This window comes from Cebus imitator, unplaced genomic scaffold, assembly GCF_001604975.1.
Source record: "Cebus imitator isolate Cc_AM_T3 unplaced genomic scaffold, Cebus_imitator-1.0 Scaffold167, whole genome shotgun sequence".
Taxonomy (NCBI): domain Eukaryota; kingdom Metazoa; phylum Chordata; class Mammalia; order Primates; family Cebidae; genus Cebus; species Cebus imitator.
Genome location: NW_016107482.1, coordinates 4,308,769 through 4,326,926, shown reverse-complemented (window position 1 = coordinate 4,326,926; position 18,158 = coordinate 4,308,769).

Here is an 18,158-nt window from a genome sequence, read left to right as displayed (position 1 = left end):
CGAGAAGTGAGGAACAGATTTACAAAGAGAGAGAGAGGGAGAGAGAAAGAATAGTCAATTTAGAATGACAAAATATATTAGTACAAATATGCCTAGGGAAGGAATGCAGATGTGACTGAAAGATATGAAGAGGATTAGACATTAGAAGACCATGCAGATTTTGCAAAAGCAGGAGATAAGCTATTTGAAATAGAGTGGTGGTATAACAGAGTCATATGAGACACAGTATAGCCCTGGAGTGATAGTATCACCCAGTGCAAGGATCAGCAAACTATATAGTCATGGGTCAGTCTGAGTCAGCAGACTAGATGGTCATGGGTCATTCTGTCTCAATCCTGTTTCTGTGTGTCCAGGAGCTAGAAATATTTTTTACATTTTTGGAATGGTTAAGAAATATTAAAAGAAAAATATTTCATGACACGGGACATTATATCAATTTCAAATTTCAAAGTCCATAACTAAAGTCTAACCTGGAACACAGTCCTCTTTATTTGTGTGTGCATAATCTATAAGTGCAGCATTGAGTAGTTATGATAGGGTCATAGGACCTGTGAAACCTAAAATATTTACTATGATCCTTTATAAGAAAACATTTCCAGCTCCTTGTCTGGGAAATTATGTTAGGCTTTTGGCCAGATATACATTTTGATTCTTTTACTTTTGTCCTATCCCCTGGATTGGTTAGACTCTCTTGGTTTTGGTTTTATCATCTGTAAACTGGATGATAGTATATTTTGGTGAATCTATGTTAATGATTGAAAACAGTAAAAATATGTGCAATAACTTGGCAGTAATCGTTAAACGTTAACACTAGACACAAACCACTTATCACCTTCTTACCAAATGTAATTTCTTCTCCTTTTCTATGGATTGTAATACCTGTCCTTTTCTCCAGGAATTATAAATTATTGAAAAGTCCACAACTATTATATAATAAACATCTTCTTCAGAAGTTAACGTATCACATTGACTTAAAAATATTTTAAAAAACAAAACACATCAAAACAAAATTTAAAAAATTAAAACAACTTTTCAACTCTCTTCTCTAGCTAAATGTAACAATAACTTTTTCTTCCTCTTTACCATCAATCTACTATACTTGTAATCTCTATTTCTTTACTCTCTATTTCCTCTTCACTTTTATCTGCCTTGTCAAGTCCTAATTGGGAGGTCAACATTGACTCTCATATATCACTGAGTCTTACAGACAATGTTTAGTCTTCATCAACCTTGACATCTTACAAGCAGCTGGTCTTGTTGACTGTTTCTTCATATGAGTCCTCTCTGCTCTTAGACCAACTCTTTGATGGCCCGTTTTTCACTGGCATCTTCTCTTCTTCCTCTCTTACTTGCCATTAAATATTGAAAATCCTAAAGATTCCTCCCATTCTCCCCCTTTCTCTGTCAGTAACACATAAATTTGGCCGTAAGCATAAAACACAGACCTCATACACCAAACCTGCATTGACTGCCTCCTTGACATCTCTTCAATGTCTTCAAGTTCCCTTAAACTCAACTGCCACTTGAGCAGCACAAGATGAAAACAACTTACAAGTACGAAGCTCTTAAAATGAGTCTGTGTCATTTATCTTTGAGGACAAAAGAACCAGGGCCAGCATGGTTAGAGTGAAAACGATGTTGTCATTTAGGCTCTGGGCACATATCAATGGCTCCATCTTTTTGACTTCATGTAGCCTGTCAGATATACTACACTATTTGTAACGGTGTTGTTTCATTCTCTGATCAGGGGTTGTGCAGCAAATAATTTGATGCATGAGAAAGAGTTTGGAAAAATCTAGAGTGTTTAATCAGATGAAGGAATGATTGAGGGAGGCAATATTTAAGATGCTGGAGAAGAGGAGAACACTTTGTTTAAGGCATAAATACGTCAGTCATCACCCTTCCCTTTTCTCTGGTTCTGTGGTCTAGATGTACACTTTTTTTCCTTGAAAATAAATTTCAAGTTTCTCTTAGGACTTTAATCTGTAGAAAATTTTTGTTAAATAAGAACTGACTCTTTCCTAAGGTTTTATAATCTGATTCAAATGTGATAGATAGAAGATTTTGTCTTGGGAAGAATATATCAGCATACAGCAGTTTGTATTTGGACCAGCAACTCTTTAATTATTGAAAGAACCGACTCACAATTATGCATCCATGGAGCATTAGTGATCAAGAAGCTGGGTACAAGAATGTCACCAAAAACGTGGAATAAAGACACTTTTTTTCCACACTGAGAGAAACGTAGCTCCTGAATGACTGCTGGTTAAATAACAAAATTAAGGCAGAAATAAATAAGCTCTTTGAAACCAATGAGAACAAAGACACAACATATCAGAATCTCTGGGACACAGCTAAAGAAGTGTTTAGAGGGAAACTTATAACACTTAATGTCCACAGGAGAAAGCAGGAAAGATCTAAAATCAACACCCTATCATCACAATTAAAATAACTAGAGAAGCAATAGCAAACAAACTCAAAAGCTAGCAGAAGACAAGAAATAACTAAGATCAGAGCAGAACTAAAGCAGACAGAGACACAAAAACCCTTCAAAAAATCAATGAATCTAGAAGATGGTTTTTTGAAAAGATTAACAAAATAGACTGCTAGCTAGACTCTATATAAAAGTATATATAATATAGAATATAAAGTTTTATATAGAAATAAAGAAGAAAAGAGAGAAGAATCAAATAGACACAACTTTTCTTGACTCCTAATTTTATTCAGTTGAGCTACATGTCCATGGTGCTGCGAGTACCATACCATCTTGATTTCTGTTGCATTGTAATAAGATTGTTTTCATTATTGTGGGCCGCTTGTGATTCCATATAAATTTTAGAATCAAATTATCAATTTCTACAAAGAAGACAGCTAGGATCCTGATAGGGGTTGTATCAAATTTGTAGATAAATTTGAAGAATATTGCTATCTTAACAATAATAATCTTCTCATCCATGAGCATGAGCTGTTTTTTTTATTTATTTAGACATTTAAAGAATTCTTTTAACAATATTTGTATTTTTAAGTGTACATGTCTTGCATATTTTTCTTAAATTTATTCCTAATTATTCTTTTTGATGCTATTGGAAATGAAATTACTTTCTTAAATTTTGGATTGTTCATTGGAAGTGTATAGAAAGCCTGCTGATTTGTGGGCAGTGATGTTGTGTCCTGCCTCCTTGACGAACTCATTTATTTAGTTCTAATTGTTTTTTAGTGGCTCACTTAGGATTTTCTATATACATTATCATGTGGTAAAAAGGTAGGTTTACAACTTTTTTAACAGTCTAGATGCTTTTTAATTCTCTTTCTGTCCCAACTGCCCTGACTGGTACCTCATATACAATGTTGAATAGAAAAGTCAAGAACAGACGTTCTTGTCTTGTTCCTGATCTTATGAGGAAAGTATCCAGACTTTCACTATAAAGTGTGAGGTCACCTGTGGGTTTTTCACAGCCGACTTTTACAAGGCTAAGCAAGTTCCCTTCTATTTCTAGTTTGCTTAACATTTTATCATGAAGGTGTGTTATGTTTCATCAATATGTTTTCCACAGCTGTTTAGATGATACCATGCCTTTTGTTTCTGATTCTATTTATGTGATTCTTCAGATGTTACATTATCCTTGCATCTTTGGGATAGATCCCACTTAGTTATAATGTGTTAGCTAGTACTGTGTTGAAGACTTCTGTTCTTTATATACATAAGCGATAATAGTTTGTAGTTTTTTTTTTTTTTTTTTTTTTTTTTTTTTTTTTTTTTTTTTTTTTTTTTTTTTTTTTTTTTTTTTTTTTTTTTTTTTTTTTGGTATCAGGATAACACTGGTTTCATATAATGAGTTGGAAAGTGTTCCATTCTCATCACTGTTTGGAAGAGCTTTTGAAGAATTAAAGTTAATTATTTAAGTGTTTAATAGAAATTTTTCTATGTTGCCAGATTTGGTTAGCTAGTATTGTGTTGAAGATTTCTGTTTTCTACATATATAAGAGATAATGGTTTGTAGTTTTTAAAAAATTATTTATTTATTTATTTTCTCATGGTATATTTGTGTAGTTTTGGTATCAGGATAACACCGGTGTCATATAAGGAGTAGGAAAGTGTTCCATTCTCTTCTGTTTGGAAGAGCTTTTGAAGACTTAGTGTTAATTATTTAAGTGTTTGATAGAAATAACCAGTGAACCTTGAATCAGTTTCAGTAGTTTATCTCCTTTTAATAATTTGTTTATTTTATCTAAGTTATCTAATTTATAGCCATGAATTTTTCAAAGTATTTGTTTATAATTCCTCTTATTTGTGCAAAGGTTGTTGGTATTGTTCTCTCTTTCATTTCTGTTTCTAGTAATTTGAGCTTTTGCAATGTGTTCCTTGGTTAAACTAGCTAATAGTTTGCTGATTTTGTTAATCTTTTCAAAGAACTAGCTTTTGGTTTCAATAATTTACTCCTGTTTTTCTATTCTCTGTTTTATTAATTTATGACATAATTTTTATTTTCTTATTTTTGGTTTAGGCTTAATTTTTCTTCCTTTTTCTTCTCATAAGGTAGAAGATTCAATTAGTGATTTGAGAATTTTTCATTTTTTAAATATAGACATTCTAGAGCTATAAGTTATCCTCTCTTCACTGCTTTGGCTGTATCAGAAAAATTTTGGCATGCTGTATTAAAATGATCATTAATCTCATTAGTGCTTTCTAATTTTTAACCTAATTTCTTCTTTGAAATACCAAAATGTGTTAATTTTCACATAATTAATTTTTCAAATTTTCTTTTGTTTTTTAATTTCATTTCACTGTAGTATGCAAATATATTTTGCATAATTTTGTTATTTTAAATATTCATTGAAGTTTATTTTATGGACTAGCATATGGTTTATCATGGAGAGTGTTTCACGTGCTTTGGAGTAGAAGGTGTATTTTTCTGTGCTTGGTTAAAAATTGTCTAGATATTTATTAAGTCTAGTTGATTTACAGTGTTTTTCCATTTCTCAATTTTATTTTTTGATATTCTGCTTTGTTGATCTATTCTTTACTGATAGTATGATATTGAAGTGTCTAATGTTGTTGTAATGTCTATTTTTCACTTTGTTTGTGTCAGCTTTTTATTCATAATTTTAAGTGCATTTATAAGTATCATATCTTCCTGTTATTTTATTGCTATTAAATGGTTCTTTTTATCTCTGATGACATGTTTTTGATTTTAGTGTCTATTTTGTCTGAAATTAATATAACAATTTCAGCTTTCTTGTATTTGTTGTTTTTATGGCATATACATGTATATTTATAACATTTCAAATTTTACCTTCAATCTACTTTCATTTTTGAAATGAAACTCTGTCTCCAAAACACAGTATATAGCTGAATCATATATATATATATATATATATATATATATATATATATTTAAATTCATTCAGCTAGTATCTATCTTTTGGTAGATTGTTTAAACCATTTACTTTTGATATTATCATATAGATGGATTTATATCTGCCATTTTACATTTTGTTTTCATTGTAGTAAAAATGATATAATGTTCTACTACCTATAGGGAGGCATACCAAAGAAGCTGTCTTATACACTAATTTTTGATGAGACATTTATTTTACTAAAGGTTTTCATGCACGTGTGTGTCTGTTTTAGGCTGGTTACTTTATATATATATTTTTAATTTTGGTGCCAAAAAAGTATTGTTTAAATTGCCATGACCTAAAAGTATGTCTGAGTATTTGGTAAGGTAACTTTAGTGAGATTACACTCAACGATTGTATGTCCAATTATTTCATATATATTTCATAATAGAATTTTTCAAATCCACAATATATTCATTGGGAATTTTATTGGAAGATCATTAAACTATTGATTAAGTTGGTATAGAAATAGCATCTTTATAACATTAAACCCTCTTTTACACAAACATGGTATAATCTCTCTGGTTATAGATTTTTGTATATGTGAATAGAACAAGTTTCTTTAGGCTAGGCATGGTGGCTTACACCTGTTATCTCAGTACTTTGAGAGGTCAAGGCTGCTGTATCACTTGAGGCCAGGAGTTCGAGACCAGACTGGTCAACATGACAAAACCCTCTCTCTACCAAAAATACAAAAATTAGCCAGGCATGGTGGCACATGCCTGTAATTTCAACTACTTGGGTGGCTAAGGCAGGAGTATCGCTTGAACCCAGGAGGCAGATGCTTCAGTGAGCCGAGATCGACCACTGCACTCCAGCCTGGGTGACAGAGCAAGGCTCTGTGTCTAAAACATGCAACAAAAAATGAAAACAAAGAAACAAACTACTCTTCATAGAGGTCTTATCCTCTTTTTCTCTTGGTGGTAGATTAATTCCTTAATACTATAGTGATTGTTTTATTGTTGATACTGAATATAGTATTCTATTATAATTTTCCTTTTTCATTATGGTTATTGAGAAACACTTCAGAAATTTATACGTTATTTTGTTACCTAGCAATCTTGCTGAATTTTTAAATTAGCTCTAATATCTTGTCAGCATGACCATATCATCTGCATATACAGTAATTTTATTTTTTTCGTATAATTTTATTCTCTTTTATTAAAGGCATTCTTGTTTTACTTCTTACTTTGAATGAATTGTTTCTTCAGCTTCTGCATTAGCTGTGATGTTTGCTGTAAGGTTTTTGTAAATAGCATTTTTCAGGTTAAGAAGATTACCTTCTATTTCTACTTATCTGTAGACATTTTAAATTTAGAATAGGTATTGAAGTTATTAAATGTCATTTTGACCTCTGTGATGTGATTTTGTGTTTTTCTACTTTAACCTGCTAATTTCATGAGATAAAATGATTGATAGGAATATAATTATTTATTTGATTCTGCATTTGAGGAAAACCTACATGAAATTACATTTTGCCTCATATGCTCATGGGTTTGTGAGTGTGACTTTGTTTTTTGAGTATGGGAAAATCTACTTGTAAGCCATTTAGACCTGGGAATTTTGAAGGTGGGTGGTAGTGGAGGATTGTTGATGATCATTTCATGTTTTTATGACTTTTATTAATTTAGTCTTAAAATTCATTCTCTATTCCTTTTTTGTGTCAATTCTGGCAGTAAGTGTTCTCTTATTCCTGATTTATTCCATATTTATTCATGTTAAGTGCATTTTTGGTTTGTGGCTTATTTTTTCCCAAAATGCTCTATTATTTTAAAATTGCTTCTATATTTATGTTTAGTTTTCTTTCTCTCTCTTTCTGGCTTTTGCTTTTTTGCTTTTTAGTTACTCTTCCCTCTGTTGTTATTGCTTTTTATGCTTACTTGTTTTTAAATGACCTGTGCTTTCAGAGGTTTATCTTATTAAATGTTGTGATCATTCTTATTGTTTTGTTATTTTCTAATTTGTGGATTTGTGATATATTTCTTGATCATTTTTCTAATTGCTTTAAATTTATGTTTATGGTTTATTTATGTTCTTAATGTAAATACTTAAGCTCATTTATCCTCCTTTCTTCCCTGCCTCCCTAGACAAGATATCACTCTGTTGCCCAGACTGGAGTGAAATGGTGAGATCATGGCTCACAGCAGCCGCGACCTCCTGGGTTCAAGCAATCCACATGGCTTAGACTATAGGCATTGACACCACATGAGCTAATTTTTTTTATTTTTTGTAGAGGCAGTGTCTCTCTATATTGCCCAGGCTGTTCTCAAACCCCTGGGCTCAAGCAATCCTTCTGCCTCTGCCTACCAAAATGTTGGGATTTTAAGAGTTAGCCACTGCACCCACTTTTGTTTTCTTAAATATAAACATATTTAGTGTCACTGTTTTTCCCACTAAGTAGACATTCTGATATTTTGAAATCTAACTGCTATTTTGCATGAAGTACTTACTACTCTGAAGATTTCACCTTTAACCCACCGGTTAGATGAAAGTATGATGTCTAATTTTCTAAACTCGAAAATGAGTTTTGTTATCTGACACCGATTTTCAGATTAATTGGATGGTTGCCAGAAAAAGTAGTTTGTACATTAAAATGTATTGAGATTTTCTGTATGAATGATTTCACTATTCTACTTGCTTTTGAGAGAAATATGGAGTCTTAATGATACATTGTAAAATGTATCCACTGGATTACGCTTGCTAAGCAAAGCATGCTGCTCAAATCTATAAACTAGCACAAATTTGAGAATAGTGTGTTTTGAGATGTGTGTGTGGATATGTTTACATGTGTGTGTAAAAATTCCAACTACATTTGTAGCTTATGTATCTTCATTACTTTGTGGTTTGATATATTACATAGTTCAAGGCTACATAATTATGTAATATAAGGTAATGAATATTGTATCTGCTTGGCATCATTTTTCCTGAAATCACTATGCACTATTTTCTGTCACATTTTCATTTTTATTTGAATACTACTTTATCATATTAAAATGATCAGCTGGTATTATTTTAATATTGTTAATTATATTTTTCCCATCTCTTTGTTTTCAATCTTACCACAATATTTTCTTAATTTTTTAAAACACATATTGTTAGTTTTATTTTATTAAAACGAATAAATGTGTCTTTTATTGGGTTAATCTGTCTATATATGTATATCATAAAGCCAGATAAAAGTAAACTTATTCCTGCCACCTTTCCTCATATTTTTTAATGATTATGCTTTTTCTTTGCTTTATTTCTTTTTCTGACTATTGTTAGATAGATTTATTTGCTTTCTTTTTCTACAACTGATTTGGAAGTTTTACATTTTAATTTTTATAGTTACTTCTAATTTATTTATTTATTTATTAATTGCATTTTAGGTATTGGGGTACATGTGAAGAACACACAAGATTGCTGCATAGGTACACACGTGGCAGTGTGATTTGCTGCCTTCCTCCCATGTATGTGTCCACATTTTGCTCAGTTATTGAAGGTTATTAATACTATATACTCTCCTATAAGAAAAGCAATAATTTTATAACACTTTGCCAGTCTCTTTTACCTCCTCAAATCATCAATTTAAATGATACTTTTGCCTGAAGTTTTAATCTCAAATTGTTGCAGATATTCATAGTGAGGTTTTATTTTTCCTGTAGTCAAAAATATACTTTCCATTAGTACTTTGTGGGTCCTAAGACACATTTAAAAATAACACTTGTGGCTGGGCGCAGTGACTCATGCCTGTAATCACAGCACTTTAGGAGGCCGAGGTGGGCGGATCATGAGATCAAGAGATGGAGACCTTCCTGGCCAACATGGTGAAACCCTGTCTCTACTAAAAATACAAAAATTAGCCGGGCATGGTGGCATGAGCCTCTGGTCCCAGCTACTCCAGAGGCTGAAGGGGAAGAATCTCTTGAACCCAGGAGGCGGAGGTTGCAGTGAGCCGAGATTGCACCATTGCACTCCAGCCTGGCGACAGAGCAAGACTCGGTCTCAAAATAAATAAATAAATAAAATAAAAAAATAACACTTGTAACTCTTAAATACGTATCCCTCAGAATATAAACGTGGGAGGAAAGCATGTTGTCACAGCTTCGTCTTTTTTTTTTTCCTTGTTGGCACAAAATGGTGCATCACTCAATATCATCTGTTGTTCAATTAAATATGATAATTTCTTTACCTACTTTTGATTCTCCTTCTTCTTGTTTTCTCATGGAATCATTTAATGCATTATTGCAACTCTTCTCCCAAAAGTTTTATCAGAGAACATCTCTGCATTATGCATTTTCTGGAACCTTGCATGACTCTGCAGAGGATCCCTCAATTCTCCTACAAAGCTTGGCACTCTTTACACTCTTACTGAAATACTTTAGAGAGTGCCAAGCTTTTTAAGAGAATTGAAATCTAATATCTTTTAAAAACACAAATATTGATTTAAAAATATATTATTCATTTGTTACTAATTCTTCTCTTTACACAGTTTGACACTTTTGCTTTAACATTTTTCTAGCTTATATTTTATACTTTTCATTCTTTATTTCCTTATGCTGCTTTTGGAAAAATATTCATGATCTTATGATTAAGTTCACTAATTTTCTTTTTGAAAAGAAAATCTATAGTTCATCTATTCTATAATTCAACCTATTATTATCATTTGAGCACTTTCTTTGCAAGTATAAAAAAAACAAATTTTATCTTAAAGATGAGAACTTAACAGCATTTGCAACCAAAATGTAACAGTCTTCAGCTGTAGTATCCTCAAGGCTCACATCTGATCTTTATGTGTAGACTTTATGCTCAGGCTAACTTCAATCATGGTAGAAAAATGGTTTTAGGCTTCACATCACATCATCCAGAGCAAGTGAGAAGCATCTATGTCTCACAACTCCCTGGAGGAATGTGACAGTCATTTTGATTTGACAGCTTTAGATTACATACCAACACATAAATCAATCACTGTAGCAAGGGAGACAACACACATTCGTTAGTTATCCAAGGCCATGTTATTTGAGAGCCACACAGAAGCCAATAGAATCATAGGCCATTGGGCATAGGAGATGCTATGTGCTAGAGAGGCAGCTAATAGGTGTTCATGAATTCTTTCAAAAATGTTACTTTTCGTGTGCAGTCTCTCCCAAATGTTTCTTATCCATAACAGCTTGTTCTACTTGATGTTTGCAGTGCCTCTATATCTTTCTGAAATAATAATAATGCCTGTTTTAAATGCCTCCTCCAATACTCACCTCTTCTGTTATACATAGGCCTCTTTTTGCTTTTCTTTCTCAATGCTTGAGCTTCATCAATACTGTATGATTGTTTTTGTCCCAAGCTCAGGTTTGTTCTCTTGAGACTGTTGGCTATCTAGACTTTTCCTCCTCTCTCTTGGTAAAAGTGGGGGCTGAAGAGCAAGACAGATGTCTGAATGAAGTACTGTATTATGAGCTCAACTGTTTTAATTTTTCATGAAATTTTTTGCACCCAAGGTGTCTTCCTCTTGTGCCCCAAGATACTATTCTTGTCTGATAACACCCATCTTTAGTCTCAATTGCCAGGTCCAAAAGAAGTTGTATAGCTATACAATCGCTATTCTATGTGCATCTATTCCTTCTGTAGCCTTGTTCTGTCATTGTCTTCCTTTATCTGGGTGACACTACTACTCTCATACCAAGAACATGTATGAGGTGGACTTTCAGGTAATATCATACCCATGTACTTATTTGTATGAACACTATTCTGAGTGTTTACCTGGCCAGCAACAGCAATCAGTGTCCTCACATACCACATAAAAAGCCATGGGGGTGTGGGGGTGTGGGAGTACGGGGTTTCAATCAGCTCTTGCCCAGGGTGCTCTGTCAGAAGGCAGTGGGTATAACTCCAAACTGCTACAGGTTTCCTGCCTAAGCAGGGGTCAGACCCTGTTCAGGTCTGTTAGGCCCTAGCTCTGTTCTTCCAGCCGTCATTTTTCTGTATAACAAGACTCACGTGTCTTCAGTTTTCCAAGTATTTCTGTTTTCTTCTAGTTTCCATTCATTTTCACACCTTATTTATTTATCTTCCAATGTCTCCAGGCTTGCTGTGAGGGACAGTGTAGGCAGTTGTAGCAAAATTTTCCATCTTGATACAAATTGCAAGCTGCCTTTTATCCCTTTCTGAAAAACGCGGAGCTCTTCTCTCCTGACATCATGAATGAGTTTGACATCTTATCACTTCATGGGAGGAGATGCTTATTAGAAAAACTCTTAGAGAAAGGGAAAAATATAATGGTATGACATTTTAGGCACACACACAAGGCATACCTATTATCATGGGATAAATATGACTTATAAATCTCACAATATGTGAGAATACCTACAGCATTTGCTGGTAAGACCATCCGGCCATAACATATAATGGCATCTAATGAAAAGAGTTGTTTTTCTTTTCTTGATATTGGACATTTTAAAAATAACCAAATAAAATTTCAAGGATCTTCTTATGACCCCTGAATAACATCCAAAAAGGGCAATGATAAAGAGCTTTGATCATAAGAGTGAGCTGAAATTTGCAGCCAGAAAAAGTTAATATGCTTGTAATATAATAGTAGAGAATGTTATACCAAACATAAAATGTGTTGCTATTTCCTGTTCTCATTGTTGATTTACTTTTAAAAATTTATTCTCCTTGTTGCTGATATTTAAAGTCAGTTCCTTCAGTAAACTATTAAAATAAATGCGATGTAGAAATGAATTCAATGACTTTGTTTCAGCAAATGAAAGTCTATTTGATTTTCAAGTTTTACATTAGGTTGAAGATGCAAGTTGCATTAGTTAATGGAGTAGTGTGAAGATTTGCAGGATATTTTGGTGACAGCAATTTTCTTAAAGATTTTGTGCTTTTTTTTTCCTTGTTTGTTCTGATACACACATGTATACACATTTAGAATATTATATCAGGAAGTGTAAAAATAAGCCACATAAATTCCTTTATTCTTTTTCATTTCTCATTTGCAGTTTAACCCTCTCTAATCTTTTTCATGAAGATTACTCAATCAAATTAGTTTATCTGCTTTCTTTCAAGCATGGTTTGTGCCTTCCTTCTCCATGAATTTCTTCATGAGAGTTTTGAGCAGGGAAAACCTTTGTTCCTGTTTACCTACATCTTAATCATGTCTCACTTCCCTCCATTTCCCTCCCTTCTCAGAAAGTTTTCTACAGCATTCTAACTCTAATTCTTCATGACATCGTTCTTATTTCAGTTTCCAAAATTTCTCATGGCCATTCTAAAGTTCGTCACTGGCATCACCAGCTCTCATATCTTATGGTGGAGCGCCTGTGGTCTGAGTGATCACACTGGGTGGTAAGCATTGTGGTAAGAGGAACAGAGACAAGAAAAGCTTGAAGGAGTACCTTTGACTAAGTAAAAAATGCAAAGCCAAACCAGTAGTCAATCAAATGGTGAAGGCTGAGACATAAGGTATTGAGACAAAACTGGAGATGACAAAAATAAAGAAGAAAAGATAGAATAGTGGGGTGGGTAGGGAAAAATAGGGTAACTCAAATTAATTTAGAAATGGTGATCTAACATCACATATGTTTTATTGTATAATATTTGTTACTTACACACATAATTGTATGTTCAGAGGTTGCTTTCTCAGAGACTATAAACTCCCTGAGGGCAGAGATAATGTCTGTTAATTCAGGACTGTGATTCAGTGCCTAGAACAGTGTCTCTGTGGGGCTGAGCCCATTGAAAAAAACATCAGAATCAGAAAATTTGCCTTTAGTTAAAAGCAAAACAAAACAATCACTTCGAATATTATGCCCTTATTGTGAGAAGAAACTAGTATACCTAGTACCTCACTTGGTGGGTTATTAATAAACATTGCTTCACTGTGATAAGGAGGAATTCAGCTTATCATAGAGGTCAAGTGATTGCCTTATGCATTGAAACCAAATGGAAAAACCAACTTCAGACTAAATCCAAAGCCACTTAGTAAATAGGAATCAGCACATCCCCTGACTAAATGCCCTCTAATTTGTGTCGCCAACATAAATCTTCTGTTTGTTTGTATAAACACGGTCCCATTTATGCCTACAGTGCTTTTTTTACATGTTTACATTTCCTGCTTGTTTCAATTTCAAAAAACCTTATTTTCAATTTTAATTCAATTTTTAAAAAACTTTAAGGTTCTGACTAAGTATAAAAACTTACCATCCAACAAAATCACAAACAAGACTCTTACTAATGACTTTAGTGAAAAATTGCTCTTTCCTGTCATTTACAGGAGCCAAGGCTTTGGTTGTAAGGATGCCATCACCTCAACCCCCCTAGGGGAATATTAGTCTCATCACGTCACAACTGTGTGTTTGGGAAGTGAGAAAGAGAAAGCATGTCTATGTCTGGTATGTGAAGTTGAAAAGCAAGCTCAAGCTAGTGGGAACTCTGAAACATAAATAGTAATAGTGAAAAATGTTTTGTATCACCATTTAAAGAAATAGAGTTACATCAGCTACACTGATGATAAATAATTATGAATAATGAGTAATTGAAACTGTACAATTCTACCATAAATTGTTGACAATAATCATGATATGAAAACTAAAATAGTTGATGTAGATAAACTCAGTTGTGAAAGCTAAAATGTTTCTAAGCATTTTTGAATTAAAATTTTCAAACAATGCAAATGGTTATACAGCGACAGTATTATCCCATTGCACTGTCCTAGCAATAACCCAATACAGAGACATCTTTCAGAATTTCTCATTTATTATTAAAAGCTCATATGCACACATACACACACACCTTATGTAACTTTAGCTTGATTTTATTTTAAATATAATTTTACTTATGTTTATAATTTCTTTAATGTTATATTGGTAGATATCTAGATTTGCCTTGATTGTTTAAATTATAGGCAATGTGAAAAAATTATTTGCATTTATACTTTTGTGCTCATGTATATCTAGCATAAATTTCTATAAATAGCATAACTAGTTTATTGGGAATATATAATTGAAATAGTAGATATCATAATCTATCCTTGGGAAAAGTTTTATGTATTTCAGGTCATACTTCATACCAATAGGGCATTGGCACATAGTTGTTTTTATACCTCTTCAAAGGTATATAAAAATTTTGGTCTATGACAGCTTATTCTGTAAAAAATGGCTTATGTATTAAATTTCTATTTTTTAATTGTCAGTATAATTGTGCATGCTTTCACATGAGTATAAACCGCTTTATTATTTGAAGAGTGAACATCATTTTTATAAAAACAGGTTGGAGTCTTTTACATATTGATTTGTGAGAACTGTCTCTATATTATTTATTTATTTATTTATTTTACTTTAGGTGCATACTATATCTGGCATTTCTCCCCATGTTGTCTCTCCCCACAATGGTTGAACTAATTTACATAGGAACACTTTTACATTGTTGGGTACATACTGGGTATATACCCAAAGAACTATAAATCATTCTACTATAAAGATACATGCAAATGTATGTTCATTGCAGCCCTGTATACAATAGCAAAGACTTGGAACCAACCCAAATGGCCATTGATGATAGACTGGATAGGGAAAATGTGGCACATATACACCATGGAATACTATGCAACCATAAAAAATGATGAATTTGTGTCCTTTGTAGGGACATGGATGAAGCTGGAAACCGTCATTCTCAGCAAACTGGCACAGCAACAGAAAATCAAGCACCAAATGTTCTCACTCATAGGTCAGTGTTGAACAATGAGAACACATGGACACAGGGAGGGGAGCATCACACACTGAGGTCTGTGTGGGGGGACTAGGGGAGGGACAGTGAGGGGTAGGGAGTTGGGGAGGGATAACATGGGGAGAAATGCTAGATATAGCTGATGGGGATGGAGGTAGCAAACCACATTGCACATACAAACACATGTATGTACCTATGCAACAATCCTGCATGTTCTTTACATATACCCCAAAACCTAAAATGCAGTTATATATATATATATATATGAATAAGTGCCTTTCACCTCCTGCCATAATGCTCAGGCCTCCCAAGCCATGTGGAGCTACAAGTCTAGTTAAACCTTTTTCTGTTCCCAGTTTTGTGTAAGTCTTTTTTTTTTTTTTTTTTTTTTTTTTTTTTTTGAGATAGAGTTTCGCTCTTGTTACCCAGGCTGGAGTGCAATGGCGCGATCTCGGCTCACCGCAACCTCCGCCTCCTGGGTTCAGGCAATTCTCCTGCCTCAGCCTCCCCAGCAGCTGGGATTACAGGCACGCGCCACCATGCCCAGCTAATTTTTTGTAGTTTTAGTAGAGACGGGGTTTCACCATGTTGACCAGGATGGTCTCGATCTCTTGACCTCGTGATCCACCCGCCTCGGCCTCCCAAAGTGCTGGGATTACAGGCGTGAGCCACCGCGCCCGGCTTGTGTAAGTCTTTATCAGCAGCATGAAAACCAACTAATATACCAGTCTCCCCCAAAATTTAAGACAACAATTGCCCTTTTGTTTCTCATATATTTGAGCATCAGCCATTTGAGAGGGGATAGGCTGGGCAGTTCATCTGTTGGTTTTTATTGAGATCTCTTATGCATCTGCAGGAAGTTATTCCATATGGTTGCTACCTCCATTAAAGTACCCTGGGCTTCCTAACATGGCATATACACAACAAAAGAGGGCATACACTGCTGAAGAAGTGCTTTTCAAGCCTCTGATTGCTTAACATTTGTTGAAACTCCAGAGACCTAGTAAGTCACATGACCAGATTTAGAATCATTGTGGGAGGGAACTACACAGGAGGGTGAATTCAAGGAGGGATATTTAATAGTCTACCACAAGAATGTTACATGTGTTACATAAAGTTATAGTTATAAAAATAACCACTACAACAGAAGTATAAACTTTCTTCTTTTTTTTTTTGAGACGGAGTCTCATTCTGTCGCCAGACTGGAGTGCAGTGGTACTATCTTAGCTCACTGCAATTTCTGCCTCCTGGATTGAAGCGATCCTCGCATCTCAGCCTCCTGAGTTCTGAGACTACAGGCACATGTCACCACTCCCAGCTAATTTTTGTATTTTTTAAGAAAAGAAAGGGTTTCACCATGTTGGCCAGCATGGTCTCTATCTCTTGACTTCATGATCTGCCCACCCCAGCCTCCCAAAGTGCTGCGATTACAGATGTTAGCCACTGCACCTGGCCTTCTTTTTGTTTTTTGCCTTTTTTTAGATGGAGTTTCACTGTCACCCAGGCTGTAGTACGGTGGCACAATCTCAGGTCACTGCAACCTCCGCCTCCCAGATTCCAGATTTTCCTGCCTCAGCCTCCTGAGTAGCTGGTACTACAGACATGCACCACCATGCCTGGATAATTTTTGTATTTTTAGTGGAGATGACATTTCACGATGGTGGCCAAGATGGTCTCAAACCCTTGACCTCCTGTTCTGCACTCCTTGGTCTCTCAAAGTGCTGGGATTATAGGCGTGAGACACCATGCCCAGCCAGCCTTCTTATTAGAGAAAAATACATCACTCTATCCTCACAAAAAATAGACCAGGTACTAAATGTATTCGAAATCTATAAAAGCAGGACGTGTAACATAAAATGTAATGCTAGAACAAAATTGTATTTGTCATAGCTATATTTAGATGGACAAAATGTTCCTATTAAAAGGTAAAAAATTTTAAACTGTATCACAAGCAAACCCAATTCAATATTGTGAAGAAGAAATCACCAAAATGACTGAAAAAGATTAAAAATAAAAAAAGGGGTAAAAATTTGCTAGTGAAATTCAAAAATAAAATTTTAAATTAATTTTAAAATATTTTAAAGTAAATTTTAACCTTAAATTTTAGGAAAGGTAGAATTAAGCAAGAAAACAACAACAAAAGTGTTGTTATATTATGGGACACATTTAATAATATCACAGTATTAATTATTTATGTACCAGCAGCATAGCCTAAGTAAAAGTTATAAGTGAAACCCCCCCAAAATCAAGAGAAAAACATTGTAAAATAGAACCTTTTAATTCTTCTTTGTCAATCAATAACAGAGCAAGTGTACAAAAAATAAATACGATTATAGAAAATCTATTTAAAGTAGATCTTAATGATATAGGTTAAAATCTGTAATTTACAGATAACATATTTTATTACTAATGGTTAATTCACACAAAATGACCATAATACTAAGCTTAAAACCTGTAAAATGTAAACATATTACAGAAAATATGTTACAATAACACTGAAACCAAAAATAAAAACAAGCTGGATAGAAAAATCCACTTAAAATTAGGAATTAATTTAAAAGAAATTAAATTTTACGTTAATGTTATATTTTGAATAGGTGGTAAATTGACATAGCTTAAAATTTAAGATTTACAAAGAGTATACAATGAAAACTCTCTAGCCCTGTCTTTAGTTTCTAGTTCCACTTCCCTCAGGCTATCAAAGTAAACACTTTCACATTTAAAAGAGATATATTCTCTCTTTTTCTCCCCAAATATATGTATCATATATTTATTTTACATTGTTTTATTAAAATAATAGCATGTTAATCAGAGAAAAAAAATTACATGATCAATCTGCAGAGGCGAAAAAGATAATTGACCAAATTAAGAAATATATCCAAAAAAATAAATAAATCTTCAGGCCCAGATACCGTCACTGGGAAATTCTACCAAATTCTTTAAAAAGAACTGCTGCCAATTCTACACAAATTTTCTTTCAGAAAAAAAGATTCATTTTATAAAGCCAGGATTGACATGATGCTAAAACCAAAGACAGAATAGCAACAATGAAA